Genomic DNA, 19,155 nt, shown 5'->3' on the forward strand with positions numbered 1-19,155 from the left:
CTTTCCAACCATTACTCATAAGGTTGTGTTTCCATTTTTGGCATAGCTTTTTCGAAGACTTGAATATATTAGTGCATTTTTTGAAAATCATTTAAATTGCCTTGCATGAGCTGCTACTACTAAATTTGCACGTCCATTTTGCTTGCATCATGCATTAGCTTTCAATTCTAGTTGGAATTGGGCCCCCCATGCGCCTGTACAGGCCCATGCATGGAGGCCCTTTCCATTCATGCAAGCATTTTGTTCATGCATATCAGATGCTTTCCCTTATAAATACCATGCCTATGCTCTGTAATTCTTCAACCTTAAGGCACCCCTATTGCTGCTAAACTGAAAACTCAGCCCTCACTAAAGGCACTAACTCACTTTTCTTCAAATTTTTCAGATTTGAATTTTGATTTCATTGATCAATTTTCAGATCTCAAAGTTCCTAAACCTTCTCTCCTTGATCTATAGTGTCATTGTAAGCAAAAGCATCCAAGGATTGTGACTCAAAGCCTTGCAAATCAAAGACCAAATGCAAAGAAATGGACAAATGGACTTAGTTTCTAGGACATTCCCTATGCAAATTGGAGTAAAGGACCTTAATGTTGAAGATGGATTAGAAAGACCAAATCTCTAAACTTAATCTTGTCAATTCTTGATTTACTTCATGGAACCTTTCGATGTGTGTGCTTTTGTGCTAGGGGATCCTATTTGAGCCAAATTGAAGAACCATTGCCATGTTCATCCAAAGTGAAAGATACAAGAGACATTTGGGGATCTTCAACGAGCTTGTTTGATTATGTTGATTGCTTGAGCTTACACTTATTTTGCTTGCATATTCCAAAGGATGGGAGCTACTTGGATCATCAATATGATCTCAAGAGAGGAACTCCATTTGTGGTTTTGTTTCTTATCCTTCATCTCTTGTATGATTAGGACTTTAGCCATTCTTCTTCTTCCCTCCACTCTAACTCAAGACAAAGCTTTTGTGCAAACATTTAACACTTCTTTTCAATCATTAGAAACCTAAGCCTTATGCTTTTGATTTTTACACCTTCTTTTCATAACAGTTATTTTTGAATTGAATCTTTAAGTCAACTTTGACCATATTTTGTAAATACTTTTCATTGGTAAATATAACTCATTCAAATACTTTTATGGCTTCAATGCCACTTTCTTAATCAAAACTTTTCATAACCTTTAGCTATTAGGTTTGAGTTATCCTTGAGGTAGATGTAATACTCACCTATATCCTTAGTGATGAACAATGAGTCTTCCATGCTTATTATAGGGTTAACCCCTCACTAGCATGTTGAAGCTATCCTCACATGGTGGATTTGTGGTTTTAGGTTGAGTTTTCTCCCTTGGATAACAAAAGACCTTAAGGCTTTTGGACCAATAAATTCACCCACTTGTTTGAGATTTTTACCCTGAACTACGAGGTTTTGATCCTAATCTTTTTTAAGATGGTACGTAGGCAATGGGTTTATCCATCTAAACACAAAAATGTAAATAACATGTATATTCTCTTCTCATCTCTTCAATCATGTTTGCACAAATAATTTTTCACAAAATACCAACCTTACAACAAATGTGAAAAGGGCTCCCTAGGAGTACCTAGGATGTTTTGGGGGCTTAAAACCTTCCCATTGCATAATGAACCCCCTTACCCCAATCTCTGACATTTTTACTAGTTTTTGATTCGATAAAACTTTTAGGTTTTTGTTCGCTTTCTAACTATTCCTTTGGATAAATAGAAGTGTGGTGGCGACTCGACTTGTATGGCTTACGTTGGATTTAGTCAATATCTCTAATGGTAACGAATACCCCGCTACAGTAATGTATGAATTGCTTGATATATTACTTTCTTGAATGCTTGGTGGTTTCTTGTGAGATGAGTTCTATACCCGAACTCGAGTGCACTTATGATAGAAGAATGGCATAATCTTGTAGACTTGTGTGGAGTTATTCCTTAGCAAGTTGACTTGCGGGCCCATTCACTTGGTGGAGGTCTTGTTGGGATCAATAATGTCACACGAGTAGTCGTGGTTAGGCATTACTCTTTCCAATATAAACCTTAGAAGCCAAGGACCTTAGATACCTAGCCCATCTTGGCCTATTTTAGGACGTAGTGCGGAGGTTGTTCAAGTGTAAGATTTGATACGATTGTTACGCGATACTACACTCATAAGAGTCTCTCTTGAGAATATTTTTGGAATACGAGTAGTCATTTTATCCGATAATATCCGAAAGATGATATGATGACTATGGGGACCTTTTTAGAATATGATTGTTAGGTTTAACCATAGTACACTCCCATTGGGTGGCCTTAACCGAGACTCCATGCTCGTGACTTACTACAAACCCGTGATTCGCGGTTGATCCATTCTCGTATATCCTCAATATCAATGGAACATGGGTGTTGATAAGTTGTAAACCATAATCCACCAAAATGGATGATTGATATTGAAGATGACTTGAGCCATCCCGTGACCTTTGTGTGGTGTGACTTACTTGATCCTGAGTGTGATTGGTGAATCCATGCATTCATGCATTCATATGCATCTATATCATCAACAATGATAATTTTCAAGGAACTTAAGAGGTTTATTTGCAAATTTTCAGACATGGATAAGCAAAGAAGGAATACGAAGGAGTATAGTTTCAGACAACCCGACTTGAAAGAGTTAAGTAGTTTGACATATTATGTATTAGAGCCTTTGGAGTTTAAAGCTCGCCATGGGAAGCTTCTGTCTATTCTTTCTTCCAAGGTGGATGAAGGTCTAATGAGTGTGTTGGTGTAGGTCTACGATCCTCTGTATCGTTGCTTCACTTTTCCGGATTTCCAGCTCTTGCCTACACTTCAGGAGTATGCCTATCATATGGGTATACCTATTATGGATCAGTTGTCGTTCAGTGGTTTGGAGAGGGTTCCTTCTTCCCAAGAGATTGGTGACATGCTTCATATAGATGTATCTGATATTGTTGCTCATATGACTACCAAAGGTGGAATTCAAGGTGTCCCATCTGATTTTCTCATCGCCCAAGCTACTTTGTTTGGGAAGGCCATGAGTGAGGACGCCTTTGAAGCCATATTTGGGCTTCTCATCTATGGGCTAGTGTTATTTCCCAACATCGACAATTTTGTGGATGTGAATGCTATTAGGATTTTCTCTTCTCTTAATCCCGTTCCGACTCTGTTGGGTGACACTTATTTCTCTTTGCATATGAGGAATGAAAAGGGTGGTGGATCCATTGTGTGATGTCTGCCTCTGTTGTACAAGTGGTTTCTTTCGCACTTGCCTTAGACGCTCGCCTTCAAGGAGAACAAGGGATTTCTACAATGGCCTGCGAGACTTATGTCTCTCACTAATGATGATATTTCTTGGTATAACCGTGTTTATGATGGCGTTCAGATTATTGACTCTTGTGGTGAATTCTCCAATGTGCCTCTTCTTGGTACATGTCATGGAATTAACTACAACCCTGTTTTGGCTCGCCGTCAGCTTGGGTTCCCCTTAAAGGATAAACCTAACAACATTTTCTTGGAAGGTGTGTTTTTTCAAGAGGGTAAAGATCCCCAGAACTTGAAGGACAGGATGGTTCACGCTTGGCACAAAGTTCATAGGAAGGGAAGGAAGGAGCTTGGTCCGAAGAATTGTATTGCTTTGGAACCCTACACCGCTTGGGTGAGATGGAGAGCTCTTGAGTACCGTATGCCGTATGATTATCCGAGACCTACCCATATGGTTACGGTAGGGCCTTCAACCCTCCCTAACCAAGGAGTAGAGGAGTTGAGAGATGAAGACCGGTCGCGTGCATGGTTTCGTGAGCGTGAGGAACTACTTCAGCAGCTCAAAGATAAGGATGCAGTAATAGAATTTTTGGAGCATCAGGTTATTGATGAGCCTGATGATGTGGTTACTTCTCTTTTTCCTCAGTCATCCAGGTTTTGGAAGAGGAAGTATGATTGGCTCGCCAAGGAGAAGGTCGACATGGAAGCAGCTTATGAGAGAGAGGTGAAGAGGCTTTATGCAACTTATCTTCTGATCTCGAGAGCTTGTGACAATTGTTTCTAGGGCTCCATAGGATGTTCTTTCTCCTTTTCTCTTGTATTGTATTTGATTACCAAAATTGTACTGCTTCTTTGGTGTAAAAAGTTTCCAAATATTATTGCTATGAGTATTCCATATATGTCTTAAAAGATTAATACTTTCAAATATTTGTAGATATATCTCGAGAGATAATTTTGTGACCGAGGGTTTTGCTCCTACTATTGCTTCTTTGTCGGCATCTAGCCCGGTACTATCTGTTCCACCTACTGTTGTGCACACCTTACCCCGTGTTGAAGACACCATCTATCATTCCGAGCCGTCTAAGGGTCCGGATGTTTATGAGAAGATGGACGAAATGAAAGACCAATTCCTTGAGCTACGCAAGGAACTGAAGACTCTGAGGGGTAAGGACCTCTTTGGTAAAAGTGTTGCTGAGTTGTGCCTCGTGCCCAATGTGAAGATCCCTATTAAATTCAAAGTACCTGACTTTGAGAAATACAAGGGAGACACATGCCCGTTCATCCATCTTGTGATTTATGCTCGCAAGATGTCAACTCAGGCTGACAACGATCAACTGCTTATCCATTACTTCCAGGATAGCTTATTAGGTTCTGCGCTCCGTAGGTACATGGGGCTGGAAAGTGCGAGCATCCGCTCTTTCAACGATCTTGGTGAGGCCTTCATCAAGCAATACAAATATAATATGGATATGGCTCCGGACAGGGACCAGTTGAGGGCGATGTCGCAGAAGGACAAGGAGACCTTCAAAGAGTACGCCCAGAGATGACGCGAATTGGCAGCTCAGATAGTTCCACCCCTAGAAGAGGAATAGATGACAAAGATCTTCTTGAAGACTTTGAGCTCTTTCTATTATGAAAGAATGATTGTCAGTGCTCCCTCAGACTTCACCGAAATGGTGAATATGGGGATGAGATTGGAAGAAGGGGTCCGTGAAGGACGTTTGTCTAGAGAAGATAGTTCCTCAGCAAAGCGATATGGGGGCTTTGCCAAGAAGAAGGAGGGCGAGACACATGTTGTATCCTCTCATGTTAAAAGAAGACTGAAATTCTAGTTAATAGACTTTCGATGTCACAAGGGATGTTATAACATCCAATTCTGCGCAGACAAGAATTATGCAGAACTTTAGAAAGTAAGTGCAGTAAATAACACAAGGAATTGTTTACCTAGTTCGGTGTCACACACACCTACGTCTGGGGGCTACCAAGCCAGGGAGGAAATCCACTATTAGTAGTATTAATTCAGACCTTAAACCAACTGTTTAACCCTGTCACTTAATACTTACCCAATGCAATTTCAATCTTACTCTAAGATCAGAGTTCCTACTCACTCCCCCTCAATCACCTCAGTGATTACAACCTTTAATTAGATTAAAGTTTATAGTGAATTCACACTTCAAACGACTCTTGATTATGCTTAACAGCTTTAATCAAGATACACAACACTCACGCTTAAAAGCTTAGAGTGACACAACACTTACAACTCAATGAACACCCTAGTCCAATGCAATCATCTAGGTGATAATTGCTTGGCTCACAAGATACACCTAATACAAGACACACACAAAAACACAGCAGTGAAGTATATGGAAGAATAAAATCTTCACGCCTAAAATCCCCGAGTTCTGAATGAAGGACTGCCATCCTTTTATATTGCAGCACTTGGGCCTTGTACTTGTATTTCCTGAAATTAAGGTCAAGCAAGTTAACCTAATTTTCACATATTAGGGTACTAACAAATAGGCTATTTGTTAGGTTCATTAATTGTAGCTCAATTGTTAGTTTCCTGGATTTTAGCTCAGCTGTTGAATTCTTGAAGAATAGCCTGAGAAAAATGCTGAAACAGAAAAACTAACCAACCTACAATTTAGCATATGCTGTCAGGAATGAATGTCACAACATTCAGTTTGACGTCCAAATCATATACCATATGCTAAGTCTGTTATTTTCCTGAAAACAGACTGTACAAAATTGTTGTATTGTAGAGGACCAACCCGTTCATACTTCAGTATCAGCTTACATTAATAAATGTCAAAACATCCAATTTGACATTTACACATAGAGCCTTATGCCATGGTTTGCTGTTCTCTTGAAGAACAGACTGAGATACATACTGAAATGTAGCAGAAAACCAACCTGCCTATTATTCAGTATATGCTGTCAATGATGAATGTCATAACATGCAGTTTGACATTCAGACAATAGGCTTTGTGCAAGGTCTGTTATTCCCTTGATAAACAGACTGAAAATAAATACTGAGTTATACCAAAACACCAACTATTCTATTCCTAAGTATCTGCTGTCAGGGATGAATGTCATAACATCTAGTTTAACATTCAGTAGATCCTGTATTAGCTAAACCTGCATCATACTACTCAAGTATGTCATGACATCAGTCAAGACATCAGAGTACAGTTAGATGATCTAACACAAAGTGCAGCCAATCAAACATCTACAAACTCCCCCTTTGGCAAATTTTTGGCTAAAACACTTTGGCATCACAATAGAGTTCACAGCAGCGGAAAACACACATCTAGCAGAGAAATGAACCTAGCTAATACACTCAGAGTCAGCAACACACTCAACACACTTAGAAGTTAAATAAAAACTTCACATATCAGCACACATACAGAAGTTAAATAAAAACTTCTAACATCAGCACACATAAACACACTCACACTCATAGAAGTGGAACATCAGCTGCAGCACAACCTCTGGATTAGAGGATCTTCAATATCTGTTTAGCAAGAAAATAATCTGTTGTCCTGGGGCATCACAGGTGTTACTCCCCCTTTTTGTCAAAAATGTTGCCAAAGCAACACTTTAAGTTACAGACCAAAATAAACAAAATTACACAAGTGACAGAAAAACAGTAAATGAGTTATTCATCTGACTTAGAGTCAGCCTCATCATCAGTGCCATCATCTGAACTGGCCTCCTCTTCACCCTCTTCACTTTGCCTTGCAGCTCCTTCTGTAGCCTCAGCAGCTTCACCAAGCCCACCATCATCAGACATCTCTAATTGGATAATCAACTTTTCCAAAATTGAGCTTCCTTGCCTCTAGATCTTTGCAAGTCTCTCTGAGTACGGCAATGACAGCAGCTTTATCTGGTTGATTGCCAACACTTGATGTTTCTCCAGTTGTCATGGCAATGTCAGGGACATGCTTACCTAGGAACAATTTGTAATTGAAGGCTAAGGGACTCCCTCTTCTTTTCACAAAGTCATTTTCTGTCAAGATGTTTGGAAATTGATTCAGCACAATGCCACATATGAGGGAAGGAAAGGCTATAGGCCCCTTCACACTGAAGCTCCCAGCATGTTTCATGGTCTGATAAAAAATGTAGGTTCCATAGTCAAACTTTGCTTTGGTTCCAACAGCATAGATGAACTTCCCAAGCATCACAGACACAGTGGATTTGTGATTTGTGGGCACCCAGCATAGCATACTTCACACTGAGTTTGCTGGCCACCAACTTACCTTTAAGAGGCCACCTCCTGACTTTATTTGCAGTGATTACTTGATAGATTCTGTTGTCAGTCACTTCAAGCTCAGGTTGAGCTACATTAGATCTTCCCAAATACAGGTTGATTACTGAGGGAGAGAAGTTCACACACTTGCCTCACACATAAACTTTTCTGAATTCTCTGGACTTCCCATCTGCATATTCCTCAAATAAATTGACAATGAACTCCTTCACTAAAGTCTCATAGCACTTTGGGATTTGAGTCACAGTTTTCATTAACCCTGCCTCATGAATAAGGTCTGCAATCTCCTTACACTCCAGGGCATTCTGAGCCAGTTCCCTCTCCAAGGCCAGCCTCTTGTGATAGCCAATTCCCTCTCCTTACACGTTGTCAATAGGTACCTTAGGGACACTAGCAGCCAGCTTGCTAGTGGTTGGCTTCTTCTTTGACAGAGATGTTGTGACATCACATGGGACATCTGAATCAGACTCCACAACAACAGACCTGGTCTTCAGTTTCTTGGGCACCTCTTTGCTCCAAGATTTCGCAGGTCCATGCCCTTTCCTTTTGAGGGAACTCTCTGTCACCTTTGGATTGGGAGAAGTTGCCACCTCAACCTTCCTTGTTGGGGACCTCTCCACCACAGTCTTCTTTTCTCTCCTAGTCCTAACCCTTTTGGCTATGATAGGGACAACTGAGGTCAACAGTTCATTATCAGAGAACTCTTCCAGATTAACTGTGTCAGCTTTAGGGTTGTCACTGACATCATGAGTGACACGGACCTCCTCACGTCTCACATTGTCTAAGGGTTTGTCAATTTTTGACCCCTCATGAGCATCAGGTTGCTCAGCATCGTCAGATACATTCTTTCTAAAGATGACTGCGTTTTCTTGACATGCAACATTATCAGGTATGATAGTGTTCAAGGGAAAGGAGACCCCAGGAACATCCTGATTACCAGATAGAATCTTAGTTACAATAGTTGCAATGGCATTATGCACATACCTTGAGCCTTCCCTGGTTTGTTCATCAAGTGCGATTGCTGAGGAGAATCCGGAGACAGTTTCTTTAGGTCATCTTGCATGAGACGAAGTTGCAGCGTCAGCCACAGGATCTTCCCGGTTAGGGTTGCAAGACTTAGAGCTGGAGGAATCAGACATGGTCGTGTAGGAGGTTGAGTCGGATTGGTGCGACATGCTGAATATCTCGGAGGAGAGTTGAACAGTTTCTTTGGGAGAAAGTTTGCAAGACTGAAAGTTGAAACGATGGAATAGGAAATGCTTGTTGCACGAGCAGTGTCTATTATATGTTGACCAATCAGAGTGCACTATTAATTGTTTAATAAGTTGACTTACTAAACAGTAAATAACTAACATCATTAGTTGCTATAATTTCTCAGAAGCGCACATTCCCTCTTTGCCCCTAACTTTGTCAAACTGAGTAGCATCCAATGTCATGACAATATGAGGGACATTGTACTCAGTCTGCATCTTGTTCATCCATACCAGTGGTGAACACTTACTACCAGAAGCTAGGTACTTAGCTTCTGCAGTGGACAATGATACACACTTCTGTTTCTCCCTTGCTACTACACCATTTGTATGAGGTCCAATAGGTGAGGATGACTCATGGCTTTCAATCTGACATTTTCCACAGTCTTTTCTTTCATCCATAAGCAGATTTGGGATTCCTCTAATTCCTTCCTTGGATATGATCTTCTTCATTCCTTTTAAATGAAGTTGTCCAAGTCTTCCATGCCACAGCTTGACTTCCTGCTCTTCCTTGGCAAAGGGGCACTTTGAGGAGTAGTGTGAGACTTTAGATTCCCATAGATAACAATTATCTTTGGATCTGTCTCCTCTCATAACTTCCTGATTGCAGCCATTCATCACCACACCTCCTTCCTTAGTGAATTGTACATTGAAGCCTTGATCACATAGCTGGCTTATGCTGATGAGATTAGCAGTTAGTCCTTTTACTAACAACACATTACTCAGTTTTGGAACTCCAAGACAATCCAGCTTACCAACACCCTTGATTTCTCCTTTAGCTCCATCACCAAATGTCACATACCTGGTAGCATGGGGTTATAGATCCACCAATAAGTTTCTCATCCCAGTCATATGTCTTGAGCAACCACTATTAAAATACTAGTCTTGTCTGGTAGATGCCCTTGGAGATGTGTGAGCTAGTTTAGCAACCCATTTTTGTTTCTTAACGGGGGCATTATGCTTAGATGCATTCTGCTTATGTGACCAAATCTACCACAGTAGTGACATCTCCATCTCTGAAATTTCTTCTTCTGATGGTTACTCATCCTGGTTCCCTGATGTTGAGACATCGGTTGTGACTTCTGATTGAGTTTCTGAACTTCAGCCTTTGATCTTTTGAGTTCAGTTGAGGATTTCTTAGCATAGCCTAAACCAGACATGGTTCCTGACTTCTGCCCCACCTTTAGAATCTCTTCCAAGGTGTCAGTTCCTTTATTCAGCATTCTGATGGATTTAGTCATTTGTTCTAGCTTAGATGTCAGCACATATATCTCACCATTCAGAACATCTATGACTGTCAGCTGCTTCTGTTTCTCAGCTTCCAGCTCTTTGATGAGTTTCTTCTACTTTTCTCCTTGGATACACACTTCTGCACTTTTAACACACAGTTCTTTATATGAAGCAGCAAGTTCATCAACGGTAAGTTCATCTCCACTTGAGTCATCAATAGAGGCACAGACACTGGTCAGAGCAGTGACATGTTTAGCAGATTCTCCTTCAGATTCACTCTCAAAATCTCCTTCGGACCAGGTGACAGATAGCCCTTTCTTTTTCAGTTTGAGAAAGGTAGGGCATTCAGTTTTAATATGACCATAACCTTCACATCCATGGCACTGGATTCCCTTGCCTTGAGTGACCTTTTCTTCATATTTTGACTTTCTACTGATGTCATATGAAGAGTTCTTGACATTGGGTCTACCCTGTTGATCAACCTTCTTTATGAACTTGTTGAACTGTCTTCCAAGCATGGCTATGACTTCTGAAATGCTTTCATTTCCTCTAATGTTTCCTTCTTCTGAATTCTCTTCAGTATTTGATACAAAAGCTATGCTTTTGTTCTTCTTTTCAGCATCCTCACACAAGCCCATTTCAAAAGTTTGGAGAGAACCAATAAGCTCATCCACCTTCATGTTGCAGATATCCTGAGCCTCTTCTATAGCAGTGACCTTCATGGAAAATCTCTTATGTAATGACCTGAGAATCTTTCTTACAAGTTTCTCTTTAGCCATTTTCTCACCTAAGCCACCAGAAGTGTTGGCAATTTCAAGAATATTCATGTGGAAGTCATGAATAGTCTTATCCTCTTTCATCCTCAGATTTTCAAACTTGGTGGTCAGCATCTGAAGTTTAGACATCCTCACCTTGGAGGTACCTTCATGAGTTATCTTGAGGGTATCCTAAACTTCCTTAGCCAGCTCACAGTGGTGCACCAATCTGAAGATGTTCTTACTTATTCCATTGAACAATGCATTAAAGGCCTTAGAATTTCCAAGGGCTAATGCCTCTTGCTCTTTGTCCCACTCTTCTTCAGGAATTTGCACACTGACTCCATCTTTACCTGTCTTCGTTGGATGTTCCCATCCTTTGTTGACAGCTCTCCAGACTTTGCTATCTAGAGACCTTAAGAAGGCTATCATACGAGGCTTCCAGTCATCATAGTTAGAACCATCCAGCATGGGTGGTCTATTTGAGTATCCTACATCCTTGTCCATGGTACTAGAAAGTAACTTCCCTAGATCTCACCCAGAAAATAACAGGCAGGATGCCTGCTCTGATGCCAATTGAAATTCTAGTTAACAGACTTTCGATGTCACAAGGGATGTTATGACATCCAATTCTGCGCAGACAAGAATTATGCAGAACTTTAGAAAGTAAGTGCAGTAAATAACACAAGGAATTGTTTACCTAGTTCGGAGTTACACACACCTACGTCTGGGGGCTACCAAGCCAGGGAGGAAATCCACTATTAGTAGTATTAATTCAAACCTTAAACCAATTGTTCAACCCTATCACTTAATACCTCCCCAATGCAATTTCAATCTTACTCTAAGATCAGAGTTCCTACTCACTCCCCCTCAATCACCTCAGTGATTACAACCTTTAATTAGATTAAAATTTATAGTGAAGTCACACTTCAAACTACTCTTGATTGTGCTTAACAGCTTTAATCAAGATACACAACACTCACGCTTAAAAGCTTAGAGTGACACAACACTTACAACTCAATAAACACCCTAGTCTAATGCAATCATCTAGGTGATAATTGCTTGGCTCACAAGATACACCTAATACAAGACACACACAAAAATACAGCAGTGAAGTATATGGAACAATAAAATCTTCATGCCTAAAATCCCCGAGTTCTGAATGAAGGACTGCCATCCTTTTATATTGCAGCACTTGGGCCTTGTACTTGTATTTCCTGAAATTAAGGTCAAGCTAGTTAACCTAATTTCCACATATTAGGGTACTAACAAATAGGCTATTTGTTAGGTTCATCAATTGTAGCTCAGTTGTTAGTTTCCTGGATTTTAGCTCAGCTGTTGAATTCCTGAAGAATAGCCTGAGAAATATGCTGAAACAGAAAAACTAACCAACCTACAATTTAGCATATGCTGTCAGGAATGAATGTCACAACATTCAGTTTGACGTCCAAATCATAGACCATATGCTAAGTCTGTTATTTTCCTGAAAACAGACTGTACAAAATTGTTGTACTGTAGAGGACCAACCCGTTCATACTTCAGTATCAGCTTACATTAATAAATGTCAAAACATCCAATTTGACATTTACACATAGAGCCTTATGCCATGGTCTGTTGTTCTCCTGAAGAACAGACTCAGATACATACTGAAATGTAGAAGAAAACCAACCTGCCTATTATTCACTATATGCTGTCAATGATGAATGTCATAACATCTAGTTTGACATTCAGACAGTAAGCCTTGTGTCGGGTCTGTTATTCCCTTGATAAACAGACTGATAATAAATACTGAGTTATACCAGAACACCAACTGTTCTATTCCTCAGTATCTGCTATCAGAGATGAATGTCATAACATCTAGTTTGACATTCAGTAGATCCTGTATTAGCTAAACCTGCAGCATACTACTCAAGTATGTCATGACATCAGTCAAGACATCAGAGTACAGTTAGATGATCTAAGACAAAATGCAGCCAATCAAACATCTCCAGAGCATGTCATGACATCAGTCAAGACATTAGAGTCCATTTAATGTTTTAACATAAAATGCAGCCAACCAAACATCTACAAAGACCCTCTATAAGGAGGAAGGACGTGTGCCCTGCCGTCAATCAACACCAGGTGGCTCATATAGCACCTTCTTTTTGAGAAGTTCATCATCATCAACAACAATAATAACAACAACATCGTCAACAACAACAGGCCTACCAGCCTCGCAAGAATAACAACACCAGCACCAACAACTATTAGAGGAAGAGGGTAAATTTTGACCCGATTCTGATGACTTATGCTAAGCTCTATCCTTCTTTGATCGATAGAAAGCTGATAACTCCAAGAGATCCTCCTGCTGTACCGACCCACCCTCAGTGGTGGTACAAGCCAGAGCTTCACTATGTGTATCATTCCGATGCTCCCGGACATGACTGATAACACGAAACTATATCACATTTTAAGACTTAATTCAATTAAATTATTTTATCATTTACGCTAATTTATCCCATTTCATCAGATATTATGCAGTATTTCTTTTCTATTTACATCAGGTACCCATTTTGAAGCAAAAGTGAAAAAGGGAAGAAAAGGAGGTGTAAAAAGCAACAAAAAGGAGAGAAAAGGAACCAAAGGCCAAAGCCCAGCCCAAAGCGCACAAGTCACCAATGCTGTGCCTGTGACGGACGTCACAGGACGCGTGACGAGCGTCACGCGAAGTAACCTTGTGACGGACGTCACACATGGTGTGACGAACGTCACACCAGTCCTCTATATTTTTGGCGCAAGGAACTCAACTGACCACGTTGAAGCCCACTTCCACGCACGCTTAACCCTCGGAAGCCTACTACCATGCACGCGGAAACCCTTGAAAAGTGGTTACACCAGCAGCTTATAAATAGCAGCAAATTGGGAACTTCCAGACACACAGTTTTTGCACGCTCAGTTTTGCGGAAGCTCTGCCAAATTTATTTTTCACGCCTTTGCCTATTTTTCTTCCTTTCCAGCATCGTTCACTTTATTTATTTTATTTTGCAAGCTTCGTTTTCTTTTTCCCTTGCAATTTATTTTCCCCCGTTCTTAGCTTTTAGATATTTTTCGCGTAGTAGTTTCTACACCGGAAACTACTGTGCAACTTTATACCGGATTTAACCTTACGTTATATTCGAGTTTTTTTATTTCCTTGATTTAATTTACTGTTTAATTGAAGAATCGAAGAACAAATCCTACCGGCTTGTGGAGGAGTGTTCAAAGACCATTATATTACGCATTCAGGTTCTTTAATAGTTATTTAATTTTTAATGTTTTATTCTACTGTTTATTTACATTGCCTGCCTGAAATGAGTCTGTGTATGCATGATAATAATTATTATTTAGTTAGCATGTCTGGCTAATTTGCCTAGGTATCGGTATGTAAAGTAAGCAGAATAAGGGGTCAAGACTAAGTCGGTCTATTCAAACTTAAAATTAGAATCAATCTTTTTATGGTCTTAACTTACAGGTTTAATAACAAGATTTTTTACAAAAGTAAAAGACATAAAGAAGTCGAAACCAACAGAGCGAGAGTTTGAGGTTTTAACTGGACAATGTAAGTTAGTCATTAAATCTATCTCAGGGCGAGAGCAAGTTTTAGAATTAATTAAATTCTGACCTTTTTCCAAAAAGTATTTTTAAAGATTGAATGTGAGGACGAGAGTTAAGCATTTAGATTTAATTGTATAACCTAAGTCAACAGAGCGAGAGTTTGAGATAAGGGTGTTTTAAAACGGTCAGTATTTTCTTAAAAAGAGTTTCTGCAACTTTATTGTTTTCAAAATATGATTTTTGACTTAATTATAAGTGACAGCAACATTAACATAAGATCATGGTTCCTTCAACAGAGCGAGAGTTTGAGATAAAACCTTTAACCAATAAAGTTAGTCGAAACGATTTATTTTAAAACCGAGAGACCGACAAGGAATTGATTCCCTAGTTTTGACGAACTACATACCGATATCCGTTTTATTAATATTTAATCTAGATATTAGTTTAGCTCTTAGCTCCTTTCCCCAAACAATCAAACATTTTCACCTTAGATTTACGTAGTAACCTTAGATAACGGTACATCGATTCATAAGTCCCTGTGGGATCGATATCTTTTAAAACTACGCGATAGAACTGTGCACTTGCAGTTTGTATCCCATTCTCGACTCACCCAGTCGAGCGATCAAGTTTTTGGCGCCGTTGCCGGGGACTTTTATTCAATCGATATCGTAACTCTTCTGTTACGCTGTAGAGACTAAGGTTTTTTCCTTCTATTCTTTCTTTCGTTGATTTGTATGCCACGCACTCGCTCTCAAGGCGAACCGCTCTATCTACGAATCAACGATATCGAACTATATCTCCGAGTCTTACGACGAATTCGGGAATATCGTGCTGAAAACAATCTCCCTCCTCTAAACCTTCCTGATATCAAAAACATTTTTCCTTCTTTAACCGAGATGGCAGAACCAGCTCGTGCTCTTAGAGATTACGCCGCTCCATCGCAAGATGAACCGCATTCAAGTATTGCTCCGCCCGCAATCGAAGCAAACAACTTTGAACTTAAACCTTCACTGTTGCAGGCTGTGCAACAGAACCAATTCTCTGGAAATCTTACCGAAGATCCAAACCTTCATTTATCCGTATTTGTTCAATATGCTGACACTGTTAAAGCTAATGGTGTCACTTCAGAGGCAATTCGACTTCGTCTTTTTCCTTTCTCATTAAGAGATAGCGCTAGAAGATGGCTTCAATCTCTCCCTTCCAACTCAGTCACCACATGGAACGAGTTGAAGAAAGTTTTTCTTGCCCGATATTTTCCGCCAAGCAAAACAGCTATGTTAAGAGCCCAGATAAACGGATTTAAACAGAAAGACAACGAGTCTCTTTTCGAAGCATGGGAAAGATACAAAGACATGATGAGACTTTGCCCACACCATGGTTTGGAAGACTGGTTGGTAATTCACACATTTTATAATGGTCTCTTATACAATACGAGGTTAACAATAGACGCCGCTGCAGGTGGTGCACTAATGAACAAACCTTATGCTGATGCTTACCAGCTTATCGAGAGCATGGCCCAAAACCACTATCAGTGGGGAACCGAACGAACAACAGTGGAAAAACCTCAACCGAAAACTGGCATGTACGAGATAAGTAACCTTGATCACGTTAATGCAAAAGTGGATGCTTTGGTCCAGAAAATTGAAAGTTTAAACGTATCACCACCAACCGCCGTGGTTGCTATAACTCAGAATTGCGAGGTCTGTGGAATCCAAGGCCACACTCCTGCGGAATGTCAACTCTTGACTGGAATCCAAACAGAGCAAGTAAACTATGCTCAAGGAAGCCCCTATTCGAATACCTATAACCCAAATTGGAAGAACCATCCAAACTTTTCATATAAGAGTAATAATGCTTTATACGCACCTGGACAGTCTCCGAATCAAACCCCATCTATACCTCCGGGATATCAGAAACCAAATCCTAACAATAATACCCCTAGAAAATCCAACTTGGAAATCATGATGGAAAACTTTATAGCTTCCCAACAACAAACCAATAAAGATTTCTTAAACCAGAACATACACACTGGCGAACAACTTAAACAACTAGCAAGCAAAGTAGATGCCTTGGCTACGCATAACAAAATGTTAGAAACCCAAATATCTCAAGTAGCTCAACAACAAGCACCTACTGCTGCACCAACCGGTACATTCCCTGGACAGCCCCAACCTAATCCGAGAAGCCAAGCTCATGCAATTATATTAAGAAGTGGAACGGAAGTGGAAGGACCGTCTGATCCAAGGATAGAAAACCAAAACCCTAAGAAATCTACTGAGGAAAGTGAACCTAAGGAAAAGGAAGAGAGCAATAAGGATACCCTAGAAAAGAAGGAACCTTATGTACCTCCACCACCTTACAAACCACCTATACCTTACCCTCAAAGGCTTGTTAAAACCAAAGATGTAGGCCAATTTAGAAAATTTGTCGACCTCCTTAAGCAATTAAACGTTACAATTCCATTTACCGAAGCTATTACGCAGATACCCTCATATGCTAAATTCTTAAAAGAAATTCTTTCTAATAAAAGGAAACTTGAGGATAGTGAAACCGTTACACTCCCTGCCGAATGTAGCGCTATAATCCAAAACATGCCTCCTAAACTCAAGGATCCAGGTAGCTTCTCTATACCCTGTCACATAGGAAAATTTGTCATCGACAAAGCCTTATGCGATTTAGGAGCCGGAATTAGCGTTATGCCTCTATCCATATGTAAGAGACTGGAAATGGGAGAATTAAGACCGACCAAGATGTCTGTACAACTAGCGGATCGTTCCATCAAATATCCTGTAGGAATCCTTGAAAACGTTCCCGTACGCATAGGTCAGTTTTATATTCCCACTGACTTCACAATTATGGACATTAGAGAAGATGATACTACACCTATTATACTAGGTAGACCATTCTTAGCAACTGCCGGTGCAATCATAGACGTAAAACGAGGAAGACTCACCTTCGAAGTAGGTGAAGAGAAAATTGAATTCATTCTCTCCAAATTCTTGAAAGCACCTGCAATAGAAGATACATGTTACTTCATGGATATCATCGATGAATGCATAAAAGAAGCAGAGTTAGGAGAAGACAAATCATCAGACCATCTTTTAGAAGACAAATCTAAACAATGCTTAGCAATAACACCAGATCCTACGCAGTGTCTTAACAAACCAACCCCTGATTTGAAAACACTTCCCAAAAATCTGAGATATGAATTCCTAGACTTAGAACTTGAACGACCTGTGATAGTCAATGCAGATCTAGGAAGACTCGAAACAGAAAAACTCCTACATATCTTAAGAAAATATCCAACCGCACTAGGATACCACATAACCGATCTTAAAGGAATAAGCCCTTCTATTTGTATGCATCGCATCATGTTAGAAGAAGACGGTAAAACCTCTAGGGAACACCAGAGAAGACTAAATCCGATCCTAAGTGAGGTAGTAAAGAAAGAAATAACCAAGTTATTGGAAGCAGGTATTATATATCCTATATCTGATAGCAAATGGGTCAGTCCTGTACACGTTGTACCAAAGAAAGGAGGCATAACCGTTATTGAAAACGAAAAAGGAGAAACTATAACTAAACGAATCGAATCGGGATGGAGAATGTGCATTGATTATAGGAAACTAAACAAAGCAACCCGAAAAGATCATTTCCCTTTACCATTCATTGACCAAATGTTAGAACGATTAGCAAAACATTCACATTTCTGTTATTTAGACGGTTATTCAGGCTTCTTTCAAATACCAATTCACCCTGATGACCAAGAAAAGACAACATTCACATGCCCTTTTGGTACCTTCGCGTATAGACGAATGCCGTTTGGTCTGTGTAATGCCCCTGCAACTTTTCAAAGATGCATGATGGCAATTTTCGCCGACTTTCTCGAAAACATCATGGAAGTATTCATGGATGACTTTTCTGTATACGGACAAAGTTTCGAAGAATGCCTTGAAAACCTGGAAAGAGTTCTTGAACGATGTGTAAAAGTAAACTTAGTACTTAATTGGGAAAAGTGCCACTTTATGGTACAAGAAGGAATTGTTTTAGGACACATCATCTCAAACAGAGGAATTGAAGTAGACAAAGCCAAAATAGAGGTAATCGAAAATCTTCAACCCCCAGAACCGTGAGAGAAGTACGAAGCTTTTTAGGACACGCCGGTTTCTACCGACGATTCATCAAAGACTTCTCTAAGATAACTAAACCCTTAACCGGACTATTAATGAAAGATGCTGAATTCATATTCGACGATAACTGTTTAAAAGCATTTCAAACTCTTAAACAAGCATTGATCTCCGCACCCATTATGCAGACACCAGACTGGAATGAACCATTCGAAATAATGTGCGATGCCAGTGATTATGCTGTAGGTGCTGTTTTAGGACAAAGAAAGGATAAAAAGCTCCATGTTATATATTACGCCAGCAGAACCCTGGATGAAGCACAGATGAATTATGCCACAACCGAGAAAGAACTCCTAGCAGTAGTATTTGCGCTAGATAAATTTCGTTCTTACTTGGTAGGAGCCAAAATAATAGTTTACACCGACCACGCTGCTATCAGGTACCTTCTAACAAAAAAGGATGCTAAACCTAGACTCCTAAGATGGATCTTGTTACTACAAGAATTCGACTTAGAAATCAAGGACAAGAAAGGAACTGAGAACGTAGTAGCAGACCACCTCTCTAGACTTGAGAACCTTGAACCAGAAAGAACATCCATTAATGATGATTTCTCGTATGACAAACTCATAGCTACTTTGGAAGAGAACAACTCCGACATGCAAGTAGAAACCAC

General features: G+C 39.9%; 1 pseudogene; it reads right to left on the bottom strand.

Annotated features, from left to right (window-relative positions):
- Positions 1–15,636: 15,636 nt before the first annotated feature.
- On the bottom strand, positions 15,637–15,736 carry LOC127077271 (uncharacterized; annotated as a pseudogene).
- Positions 15,737–19,155: the final 3,419 nt, after the last annotated feature.

The sequence above is a fragment of the Lathyrus oleraceus genome, chromosome 4 (assembly GCF_024323335.1).
Source record: "Lathyrus oleraceus cultivar Zhongwan6 chromosome 4, CAAS_Psat_ZW6_1.0, whole genome shotgun sequence".
NCBI lineage: Eukaryota > Viridiplantae > Streptophyta > Magnoliopsida > Fabales > Fabaceae > Lathyrus > Lathyrus oleraceus.